Here is a 12879-nt window from a genome sequence, read left to right as displayed (position 1 = left end):
GTCACAGGGAGGCTTTGCACCAGCCTGCAAAGCCTCCATGAATGCTTTGGTCCCAGACTTGGTGATAGCACCAAGGGTATTGATCAAATCATCCTTGGTCATCCCTGTTTTGGTACCCACAATAGTGAGGGTTTGATCTTACTTGTCTGGAGTGAGATTAATGTGCAGCTGTTTCCCAGAGTCTAGTTTACTGGGATCTGTCAAGCTTTCATATCATGATTTTGTCCAGAGCATCTGATGAATTTGAAATAAGCTCCCTCAGAAAGAGCTCTCTATTCGAGTAGAAAGTATTGATGCTTAGCAACATCAACTGGGCAATTTCTGCCTGAAAGGCAAACGTCTCAACCTCCTCCTCCATCTTGGATCTGGGTTTTCTTAAGCGTCTTGGCTGAAGAACCACACGGGCTCTGCATCGACACAGTGCCAGGACACAGAAGCAACTGAGCCTCCATCTTAAAGCAAGTGCAAACCCTTGCTCCCCATTGCAGCCAGGCTTTCTGTAATTGACGTTATCAGTTAGATTTTCGTTGTGAAATAGATCGTGTGGAAGTAGATGAGGTGAAGGGTAAGAACTTATTTTCTCCTCGATCTTTCAGGCTCACTCCCAGAGCTCTTCTCTGATCTACTCTTAACTGTCTCCTGTCCCTCTCGATGTTTCCTGCACATACACAGGTTAGGTGTTGAGAGATTGTTCACAAGTTTGACCAGGAGGTCTGAGCTGCCTTTCCTTTCCCTCACATGGGTCTGGGAGCTTGCTCATGAAGCCATAAGAGTAAACATGATCCTCATTAAAATATTTTATTGAGCACTTTCCTCAAAACAGTTTACTTACTTGAAAAGTAGCTAACGTGGAGTGCTTACTATGTGCCAAGTGAGGTTCAAAGCGGTTGTTGTGGATTAACTCACTTCACTCCATGCCATTTACTCACGTGGAGGCAGAGAATCCTCTAGGGAGGGTGGCTCCGCCTCACCGAGCATCTCCCTCCTGGAGGGGAGCGCTGTGTCCACACTGATGCACGTGGCCGAGACCTGGAGCTTGGAACCCTCCGTGGCCTCAGCAGCCATGTCATCAGGACCATACTCGCCATACTTGATCTCCCCTGAATTTCTGAAATAGGCAAGTTGGCATCTGGTACTATATGGTTCTCACCCTTGACTGTGTGTTAAAGTCACCTGCAGAATGAAAGCGAGCCTGCCTCATTCTCCAGCTCTGGTTTAAGAAGTTGGTGGCCCGGGCAAAGGCAGTTTTACAGTTTTAAAAGCACCCCCACTCCCACCCGAGGGTTCTCATGACTATCCAGGCTTGAGAACCAGCAGGTGTTAAGGTACTGATTTGAAGGCAGAGGTTAAAGTGATGGTGCTGGTCTGTGCTTGGCTCAGGGGCTCGTTTGCATCCCTTTCAAAGTTCACACCCAGAGGTGCTTCCTCAGAAGATTAGTTGGTTAGATGTGTGTTCTTAATCTGTCTTTTCACACATATGGGATCATGATGCTGTAACCTACATTTTTCCCAAGTGTGTTTAAAAATTGAGTTATTTGATGGTTTGAAAGTTACATATAAATTTATATCCCTGGAGCTGCTGTGCAGTATGGGAAAAAACATTGCCGACATGCTTGCATACCTCTTTGTCCCCTGCCTTAAACCTGTGTCCTTCCCCCCCGAGGTGACTGCCCCTGGTTCTGACTTTTTATGTGCTTCTGAAAAATTTTACCATGGAAGTATGTATACCTAAGTACATAGTATTATTTTGCATTTTTAAAAGTTATAAATGGCACACAGATGTATTCCTCAAAGTTTATTTATTTATTTTTGGCCGCACAGCACGGTTTGTGGGATCTTAGTTCCCCAACCGGAGACTGAACCCTCGCCCTCAACAGGGAAAGCGCAGACTCCTCACCACTGGACCGCCAGGGAATTCCCTTCCTCAGCGTTTAAAATTCAGCATTGTTTGTGAGCCTTTGGACCTCGTATAGCTCAAGATGTGGCCTGAGCGGACTCTAGTTCTCCATTCTGCACTGTTGGACATTTAGGCAGTTTCCAGGTTTTTCCCTTAGAACGCTGCTCTAAACATTTGTGAGCAGTCTTTACGCACAAGTGTGCAGGAGCTACTGTTGTAACCCATGTGCGTTTCAGTTTTACTACAGGTCAGGGTGCTCTCCAAAGGGGGTTGCATCCATTCTGCACCCATCTTGGCTGCCAGCTACCTGCCACTTCTTAGCACTTGATGTCATCAGAGTGCTTAATTTTTGATAGTCTACTGGGTGCAAAAGTTTTTTTAACATCTTTATTGGAGTATAATTGCTTTACAGGGTGCAAAAGTTTTAATTTGGGTTTCTCTACTAGTCAGTGGAGGATCTTTGTATCCTCAAAGAGGCATCAAGAGCTTGGAATGCCCTATGGTTGGTGCTCAGGCCTCTGAGAAGGTGGGAACTAGGAGATACTTGGACTCCAAAGGAGGCACAACCTGGGCGGGGAGGAAGTGCAGTACAGACACTGATGGACTGGGCAAGGTCTGTGCCGCTGAAGAGGCTGGAGCCAGCTGGCTACTGCTGCCGGCCTTGGAGAAAAGGAAATCAGCCCTTCTGCCTTCTGCTTCCAATCTGCATCTAGTACTTTCCAACAGCAGAACCCAGCAGGAGGCTGGCTGGCTAAGGAGGCTGTGAAACATAACTTACATAGTTCCAGACCCAGAATCACAAAACAGTATAGAAAAGTGGGCTTGTGGCTTAGAGGCGATGATGAATAACCCACAGGCAGCAGGCTGCTGGGCGCGAGGCTGCCTGGAGGGTGGCACACCAGGGTCCCTGGACCTGCCACTGCTGAAGCGGGCATTCACAAGGAGAGAAAGCAACTTCCATGCATGTTTTGTTTCCTTTTATTCATGGTTGAACCTAATTCTAACTCGTGCAAGTGTGATCAGAGGGAGAATCTAATATGTAGAAGGAGGAAATACATTAAATGGCTAAGTTGGTAAATTTAGGAGAAATTTCACCAGTCATTGAGAATGTGGGAGGGAGTGGATCTCATGGAGAGGGAAGGTTAGGAGGGAAAGGGGCAAACCCTACACTGCCTTGCCGGAAGCCTTGCAGGGGAGATGATGATTCATAATAAACTGGGTGGCTTGGGGCAGACCCTCCCAGTCTCAGCTTTACCTGAACCGGGGTCCTCTAGGGATCCTGTGGTAATAATCTTGCCCTCACCGCCATCCTGGGAGGGGTGGAACAGAAAACCAACAGAAAATATTTGGGATTTTGGTTTTAAACTGCTACTTTAAAAATATGCACTGACTTGCCTTCCTTGTCTCTTTGCTCTCCAATTCTTGTGTCCCAGGTCCTCCTTTTGTGTTTTTGGGTTTTGTTTTGTGGCACATGCCCTTTAGATACTCTCTTAGAGATGGTTCAGGGGAGGTTATCATTCTGAACTCTCCTCTGCCTGAAAATAGGTTTATTTTGATCTTATACTTGTGTTTAGTGTTGCCAACTAGAAGTCTGATGTCATCTTCTGATTCTTGTTCCTCTTGAGTAGGTTCTTCTTTCTGGAAGTTTTTAGGAGTAGTTATCTTTGGTGATTTGAAACATTGCCAGGATATGTCCAGATTTGAGTCTTTTTTTTTTTCTCCTACTTGGCACTGGGGAATCCTCTTTCGATTTGAAACTTGTGTCCTTTTTCAGCTCTGGGAAATTTTCTCCTGTTATCGTTTATTATTTACTCTTCTGATGACCTACTATGTTGGTTCTACAACATTGCCCCAAGTTCTTTGATGTTTCTCCCCTCAAGAGGTAGGGTCCATGTTCTCTTTCCCCCTCCTTGAGTCTGGCGGGTTTGTGATTGCTTCCATTAGTGGAGTATGGCAGAGGTGACACACTATGACTTCCAATGCCGGGCCATAAAGGCCAGGCAGCTTCACCTGGTTATCTGGGACACTGGCCCTTGGAGGCACCTTGGAAGCAGGCCTACCTTCTGAAGCCCTAGACCGGGGAGCCCTGGGCAGGCCTCCAGGTGACAGTCCCAGCTGGTCCCCTTCCTTAGCCATCGGAGCCCAGATGTGTGAGGGAAGAAGCCATCTGGGCTCCCACATCAGCTGTTCAGGTCATCCCAGCAGAAGCCCCAGATGTTGTGGAGCAGATGAGGAGCAATCTGTGCTCTTTTCATATCCTGACCCACAGAATCCATGAGCATAAAAAAGGATTGCTGGGAAAAAAAAAAAGAAACATTCCAAATGCCCATCAATAGGTGAATGAATAAACAAATTGTGAAAAAAAAAAAGGGGGGGGAGGTTGCTGTTTTACACCACCAAGCTTTGGGTGGGCTTTTATGCAGTAGTAGATAATTGGAGCATACACCCCCACCCCCACCCCTCTTCACCATCTCCTGATTCTCTCCTTCTAAGCTCCATTCGAGGGGAAAAAGTGTTGAAGTGGCCTTGGCCTTAATCATCCTGTGGTCTTGTGCTCTCGGTCATCTGATCGTTGGAAAACAGACATTTCCCACAGCAATGTGAGCCTTTTGCCAGTGCCTTATGTTGACTCTGCCGTTCAGATTGGTGATGTTTGGACTAATGTTGTACTGACCCTTGGAGACATGGCACCACCACTCTGGCCTCCTCCCACTTCTGGCAGGAAAGGGCAGTCCCTGCACATTCAGGGCCACAGGGATGCATTATCAGGATAAGTGGCTGCTGACCTATCCCACCTACTTTAACATACCACAAGCATGCTGTGCAACTAGTAACCAGAGAAGTTCTTCAGAGCATTGGGTGCCGAAGCCCAGGTCTTTGAGGACCGTGAGTGTTCCCCTTTCTAGTCTTGGGAAGGTTGGGTACAAAAATCCAAGCAATCAGCATAAGGTAGACTATGGCTCTCAGAGTGGGGTCCCAGAGGCACCAGGCCTACTGACCCAAGCTGTTGGGGGGCGGTGCCTGGGAATCTGCATTTTAATAAGCATGTGAGGGGAGGCCTGTGCACACCACAGGTTGAGTCATGCTGTCCGAGTTAGCATTCTCTGGTGGCTTACACAAACCCACTACAAAACATTCTGAAAACCTATGATAATAGTAAAACAATCCAATAAAAGTAATGCTTTATCTGGTCTAGAATGAAACTGGGGAAATTTCAATATTCATCATCTTGGACACAAAATCCATTTGGTAATGGTATTCCCTACTCTCCCCCAGAAAGCAGACAAGCACAATATTGAAACTCTAGAGCCCATCCATCTCCTTAGCCAATCTCCACTTAAGGGTTGGTGTGAGGAACAGGGTTGGGATAAGCCCCAGAAAGCGCCCCCTGGTGGCTTATTCCTGCTAACACTCCAGAGTCAAATATGGAATCACTTAGTAAGAAAATTTGCAAACTGAGGACGGAATCCAGTTGGAATTTTAATCTCATATTTTCTATCTCAGAGACCCAATGTCAGAGTTCTCTCAGTTTCCGAGAGCACAGCCTCCCTTGAAGGGAACTTCATTCGAGGGAGAGCCCCCAATTTTTCCTGGGCTGGTTTTTGAAGCCCCAGAGTTGTGGGTTGGAGCTACACTTTAAGCCAGCTCTGCAGCCTTGAGCGATCTGATTCAGGATTTTGATAAGGAGACTCTCTCTAAAATCTACTTATAGAAATTTCAACCTGGAATGCAAAAATAAACGTTTTTAGGATGCAGTCTAATTCTTAACATCATTACTTGAATTGCTTATGTTTCTGTTCATCCCTGCACATGATTCGGAAACAAATTTAATATCACCCAGAGTGTGCACAGCAGTACAAGTTCCCTTAAATAAGCCAGCTCGCCATTTAAGTAAGAGGGTATCATCCCCCTGATGCGAGAGAGTCATGCCCCAGAAATGTTTATGACCCTGAAAAAGGATGAGACCCTCTCAAAGTAGAAACTTACCAGGAACTGAAGTTTTCACCAAGGAAAGAAAAGACTGTGCTAAAAACAATCGTGTGGGTTAATTGAAATAATTTATACGTAGTATCAATTCTGTTCTGTGTTTAAAAACAGAAATAATACATGCAGTTATTTAAAAATCAAATATACCGGGCTTCCCTGGTGGCACAGTGGTTGAGAGTCCGCCTGCCGATGCAGGGGACACGGGTTCGTGCCCCGGTCCGGGAAGATCCCACATGATGTGGAGCGGCTGCGCCCGTGAGCCATGGCTGCTGAGCCTGCGCCTCCAGAGCCTGTGCTCCGCCACGGGAGAGGCCACAACAGTGAGAGGCCCGCGTACCGCAAAAAAAAACACAAAATCAAATATACTGCGCACCGCAATGAAGAGTAGCCCCTGCTGGCCACAACTAGAGAAAGCCCGTGCGCAGCCAAAAATAAATAAATAAATAAACAATAAAATAAAAATCAAATATACCAAAGGCCATAGCAGCAGCAACAAAAATGACCACTCTCCCGTGATCCCCAGTTCTCTCCAGGGACAGTGATTTTCAATTCTTTTAGCTCTTTCTCCTGGCAGTTACTTTTGTATTTCTAAATGATATGCCTGTTTTGTCTTAATTTGTAAGTGTTCAGCATTATATATTCACTTCCTTGTATGATGCTTGAGGTTTAGCTCTTTTACATCCGCCTTCTCTCCAACCTCCAAGTGTGATTATGTCCCTATTTTTAGCTAAATACATGATAATTATCAAGATGCAAATGTATTCTACTCTCAAGCCAGGTAGAGCGCCCCAGATACAGCACCCCGATTGTGCAGCTTTGAATTTTTTCTTGAGTTGACACTTGCCTCATTTTTAACTTGGAATATTTCCCATGTACAAATCCTCAGTTCTTCCTAAAGCTCCTTCACGTCATCTCCGCCTCCTTTCCCAGTCGTTCCCTCTCCGGCCCAGGGTGGCTGCCCGATGCCCAGGTCTTGGTTCTTTGCCCTCCTGAGTTGGAGCCACTTCTCCAGGGCCTCATTCTCTCTCTTCCCAGGCACAGCTTCCTAGTTTTGCTAGAATCTAAACTCTGACTCCTGGTGTGACCTTGGGTTCTCTTTCTACTCCCAACTCTAGAATAACCATAGACAGAACTCTAATCAAGCATCTACCTCAGGCTGTTACATGCACCCAACAGCTCCAGGCCCCTCCTTCCCAAACACACCATAAAGAAAGTACTTTGACCTATACAACGTTATGTCAACTGTACCTCTGCAAAGCTGGGGGAAATTACATGAAATTTTAGATTGAAATAGTGACAAATGCAGTGGTTCTAGACATCTGGCTGTGCTTGAATCCTTCCTTCATCCTTTTCCAGATGTAGGAAAGGAGCAAGTCCAAATCCTGTGTGTCTTAGCGTAATCTTAAATAGGGGGTCATGTTACCGTCTGCCTCAGGACTGCTGAGAGTAACGCATGCATGAACCCATTACACGGAGTAATGTCTGTCTGCTACAGACGGAGCCCCCGGTAACTGTTGCCATCATTAAAAATTATTCTCATGCTAATTCTTTCTATTTTGTAACATAGACTCTCCGGTTGTGCAGATTAGTTTTGTGTCCCTCAGAAAAGTTGGTAGTTTTCTGTTTAAAATTTTCTATTTCTCATGACTTTTTTTTCTTTTTTTGGCTGCGTTGGGTCTCTGCCGCTGCGTGCGGACTTTCTCTAGTCATGGTGAGCGAGGGCCACTCTTTGTTGCGGTGCCCAGGCTTCTCATTGCAGTGGCCTCTCCCATTGCAGAGCACAGGCTCTAGGTGCGCGGACCTCAGTAGCTGTGGCACGCGGGCTTCGGTAGCCGTAGCTCACGGACTCTAGAGCGCAGGCTCAGCAGTTGTGGTGCACGGGCTTAGCTGCTCTGCGGCATGTGGGATCTTCCTGGACCAGGGCTTGAACCCGTGTCCCCTGCATTGGCAGGAGGATTCCCAACCACTGCGCCACCAGGGAAGCCCTCTCATGACTTTTATTCTAATTATTTTATTGTATGTTGAACTCAATCTAGTTTATTTATTAAATCTTTTATATTTTCTGATCTCTCTTTTAAAAATAGGCGATTTTTGTTTTGAATTAATTGAAATCCAGTATCCTTTTTACTTTCTAGTCATATCACCCTCAAACAATAAAAGAGTTTCTATCTAAAAAGTAAAAGAAAGAAGGGCTTCATACATTGCAGTTGGGAGACTGCTAGCTGTCTCCTGGATACGTACTGTCTCCTTCTTCCCTCCTGTCAAAACCTGGATTTAATCTGGGGTGACCTTTTCCATCTCTCTTCCTGATGGTGGTTAGAAGTTAGTGGGAGTCATCAGGTGGTGCTTCTAGAATGTTCTTTGAAGGGGCTGGCTCAGCTGGAAGATCAACCTTCTGCCCCTGCCCCTGCTCCTTCTTGGGATGCCCACCTAATGTTTGGAAGTGCAGTGGCCATCTAAGACCATGAGGTGAACTTCAGAATGGCATCCCATGCTAGGTATGGCCTAGCAGAAAGGCAGAAGGAGCTGCTGGCTGCAGCCGTTCGGCTCCGCACACCTGATGCTGAGCACTTCCTCTACCTGAGAGAAAAACAATATATAACAAAACAGAAACAGACTGGGACTTCCCTGGCGGTCCGGTGGTGAAGACTTTGCACTTCCACTGCAGGGGGATGCGGGTTCCAGTCCCTGGCCAGGGATCTAAGATCCCGCATGCCACGCGGCGGCTCAAAAAAACAAAAAGAAAAACAAAAAGAAAAACAAAAAAAGAAACAGATTCACAGATTCGGAGAACAAACTAGTGGTTACCGCAGGGGAGGGGGAAGGGGAGGGGCAAAATTGGTGAAGGGGATTACGAGATACAAATTACTATGTATAAAATAAATAAGATACAAGGATGTAATGTACAGCACAGGGGATATAATCACTATGTTATAATAACTTTGGTGTGCAATCTATAAAAATATCGAATCACTGTTGTACACCTGAAACTAATATAATTTTGTAAGTCAACCATACTTCAATTTAAAAAATTAAAAGCCCTATGTGATTAAACCACAGATTGGCCTCTGTCACCAGCAGCCTGACTCAGTTTTTATTTTTTTATTTTTTTTTATTTTTTTGTGGTACGTGGGCCTCTCACTGTTGTGGCCTCTCCCGTTGCAGAGCACAGGCTCCGGACACACAGGCTCAGCGGCCATGTGTCACGGACCCAGCTGCTCCGCGGCGTGTGGGATCCTCCCGGACCGGGGCACGAACCCATGTCCCCTGCATCGGCAGGCGGACTCTCAACCACTGCGCCACCAGGGAAGCCCCTGACTCAGTTTTTAACGGATGCGTGAGAGACTTCAATTATTTAATGAAAAGACTGCTTTCCCTAAAGGATGATTCTGAAGAGTCCCAGTTAACTATGAAGTGATGTACATTTACCCAAAAATGTGTCTGGGAGCTAATTCTTAACTCAGAAAGGTTCAAGCCCTATTTGTTTTTTTATTTATTTATTTTTATTGAAGTATAGTTGATTTACAATGTTGTGTTAATTTCTGCTGTACAGCTGTGATTCAGTTATACATATATATGTGTTCTTCTTTTAATGTTTATTTATTTTCTTATTAGTCATCCATTTTATACACATCAGTGTATACATGTCAATCCCTATATGCATTCTTTTTTAAAATATTCTTTTCCATTATGGTTTATCATAGGATATCATAGTTCTCTCGTGCTATACAGTGGGATCAAGCCGTATTTGAAAGTAGAAAAGAAATCGCCACATTTTCATGAAAAATGTTTATGATTCTGCAGTTATCTCTTGTATGCTCTGAGTCTCACCTAAGGGCTCGCGCATTTTACCCAGCTGTGATACCCCTCATCCTGTGTGCAGGGCGGTGTGGGGAGACGGCTCACCTGGCTCTCCCGCAAGCCCTTCCAGGTATGCAGGGGCAGAACCCTGCTGGCATTTCTGCTTCTGTTTCCCATGCCTTTCCCATTTCCCTGAAGTTTTTCAGTGCTCTCCCCTCTACTCCCCCAAACGATTGCGGCCCAACTTACTCTGGTCTGCCCCTGGATCTGCTCACTATTTGTAGAGCAAATTACATGCCCACCTCCCCAGACCACACAGATGGAAACCAGTGTCTTATTTTAGTTCTCTTTCCTTGAGTGCTATCTACTTCTGAACAGTCTTATCCTGTGGGTTTTGGGGTTTTGTTTTTTTCTGCTTTAGTTTTTCTGTTAGTCTGTACTCAACTTCCCGAAATTTCTCTCAACATTATGGGGGGTGTGTGTGTGTGTGTGTTTTCTAATTAATGGGGTTTTTGGAGAGGGGAGAATTAGACACATGTGCCTTCTGTTGGGATCTGGTCTGTATTACTCTTCTGGCAATCAGCTGAGCTTTTCTTTGTGATGTAAAATGTAGATAAGCTCTTGCATTGTGATTGTACAGTTGGTCTTCAGAGGTGGAGCTTGGTCTGTTTGCGTTAGATCAACCTTATTCTATTGCTCAGATACTCTATATTTTTCCTTTTTGTGGTTTGTGTGATGGACAATGAGAAAAAACAAATGAGGTTGTTTGTTTTAGAGTACTGTTGGTATTTCTGATAACTTTTTTTTTTTTTTTGCGGTACGCGGGCCTCTCACTGCTGTGGCCTCTCCCGTTGCGGAGCACAGGCTGGCTCCGGACGCACAGGCCCAGCGGCCACGGCTCACGGGCCCAGCCGCTCCGCGGCATGTGGGATCTTCCCGGACCGGGGGCACGAAGCCATGCCCCCTGCATCGGTAGGCGGACCCTCAACCACTGCGCCACCAGGGAAGTCCTCTGATAACTTTTTATTCATGCATAACCATAGGTGGTATTTTTTTAATGTTCTTTTTTCTAAGAGGCGTATGAAGAAGAGCTTGACTTTCTTCTTGTCTGTCTCTAGTCTTTAGTTTACCAGGCTGTCCTTATACAAACTAGAATGAAGCAGTCTTTGAGTGATTATATTGTTCCAACTGAATGAAAACAATCAGTACTACGGAAAAATATCCATTGGGAGATCATGTAGATTACAGGCTAATAATTAGGGGAGATCTTAATAAGATATTGATTCTTTGAAAATAGGACATTGACTTGCCTTTATCTACAAAACCACCCAGGTTTGTGGTCAAATGTTAAACAAACTGCCTGCGCTAAGTCAATTTACTTTTAAAAAAATGTTTAATAAAATGTATATAAACATTAAATTGACCATTTTAACCATTTTTCAGCATACAGCTCAGTGGCATTATGTTTTGCATTCACAGTTTTGTGCAACCATCACCACCATCTGTCTCTAGAATTTTTTCTTCATCCCAAACTGAAACTCTGTACCCATTAAACAGTAACTCCTCTTTCCCCGCTGCCCCAGCCCCTGTGAACCTCTATTCTACTTACTTTCTCTTAATTTGCCTATTCTAGATTCCACATTTAGTGGAATCATGTAATATTTATCCTTTCGGGTCTGACTTATTTCATTTCACATGTTTTCAAGGTTAGGATTAGGGCTTCAGTGTCATCAAGGTTAACAAGTATCAGAATATGATGACCAAATAATATTCCATTATATGGATAGACCACATTTTGTTTATTTATTCATCTGCTGTTCGACCCTTGGGTTGCTTCCACCTTTTGGCTATGGTGAATAAGGCTGCTGTGAATGTGGGTGGACAAGTGTCTGAGTCCCTACTTTCACATCTTTTGGGGATAAACCTAAGGGTAGAATTGCTGGGTCATATAGTAATTCTGTGTTTAACTTTTTGAGGAACCTTCAAGCAGGTGACCTGACTTCGCATGGTGCTGTAACCACTGGCATAGGCCCAGTCAGTCGGCCCTCCTTCCTGAAGGGTATTGCTGGATAGACCGGACTTGTGACCATGCCGCGCCCAAGCCGTGTCCCACTCAACTCAGGGCTGGCTGCCCTCCCTGGGAGCACACGTGGAAAAGATACCTGTAAAGTGTTTCAGGAAGCAGACCTGCTGTTGGTTTGATGGTCCATGAATTCCCAGCCTATGGGCAGTAAGGAGGTCACTTCCTGGCAAGTCAGGCACGTTGGTGAACTTGGGATCTGAAGAAAGACGAGGAACTGATTAGGATCTTAGATAATACTTCTTGCTTGACGGAAGTTGTGAAAACTATGACCATGGGGGCTTTACCAAGCCCCAGCCTCAGTGCCAAGGTCAAGTTTTGTCAACTGCCTAAAGAGGCTCTAAGTATTAAAGAACAACTTTCGTTCCACCTCTGTAGGGAAAACATGCCAAATAGTACTGCACAGCAAGGTAATTATACACATTGAAAAACATGGTGAAGGTTCTTACCTCACTGATGGAATTATTGGTTCCCTGACATGGTCTCAGGATGAACGGGTTGGCTTTTCCAAGGAGCAGTGTTGTTGGTGATGGAGCTGTAATTGTCCGAGGTACTTGCATGTGCTTTTGGATCATAGTATCTCATTGAGCAAATTCTGTTCCCTCCGAGCCTCTACCTTGACAGGCACACGGTCCTAGGACAGACGGAAACCAAGCAGCTCTTCGTACCGGATGCCCTAGGGCACCTCCTCCATCCTCTTGGCTATTTTGAACCTCAGTGGCCTACAGAGGTGACCAAGTCCATGACACCCCCTTGTATTTATTGACTTCCCTGCCTCTCACTCTCATTTCCTTGGCCTCCATTTCTGTTTCGTTGGATTGTTTCTCAAAATAACCCACTTGCACACAAGCCCTGGCTGCAGCCACCACTTTCAAGGGTGGGGAGGACCTGGCCTAGAAGCCCATCTAGTCCAGCCTAAACCCTGATACCTAATACTTGTTCCCATCCCTGCCAAATGCAGAATATGACCAAAAGGGGAAACTGAGGAAGGCCCTGACCACAGTAAGTGTTGGACTCCCATCTTTGCTTGGTTTCCTGCTCTGGGTTGGTTTTGTCAACATCAGCAGAGAACAGACAGCCCAGCTTTCAGAAAAAACAAAGTGTAATAGACTGG

Source organism: Phocoena phocoena, chromosome 3 (assembly GCF_963924675.1).
Source record: "Phocoena phocoena chromosome 3, mPhoPho1.1, whole genome shotgun sequence".
Lineage (NCBI taxonomy): Eukaryota > Metazoa > Chordata > Mammalia > Artiodactyla > Phocoenidae > Phocoena > Phocoena phocoena.
The sequence above is the reverse complement of the archived record's forward strand: the minus strand, read 5'-3'. Positions refer to the sequence as shown.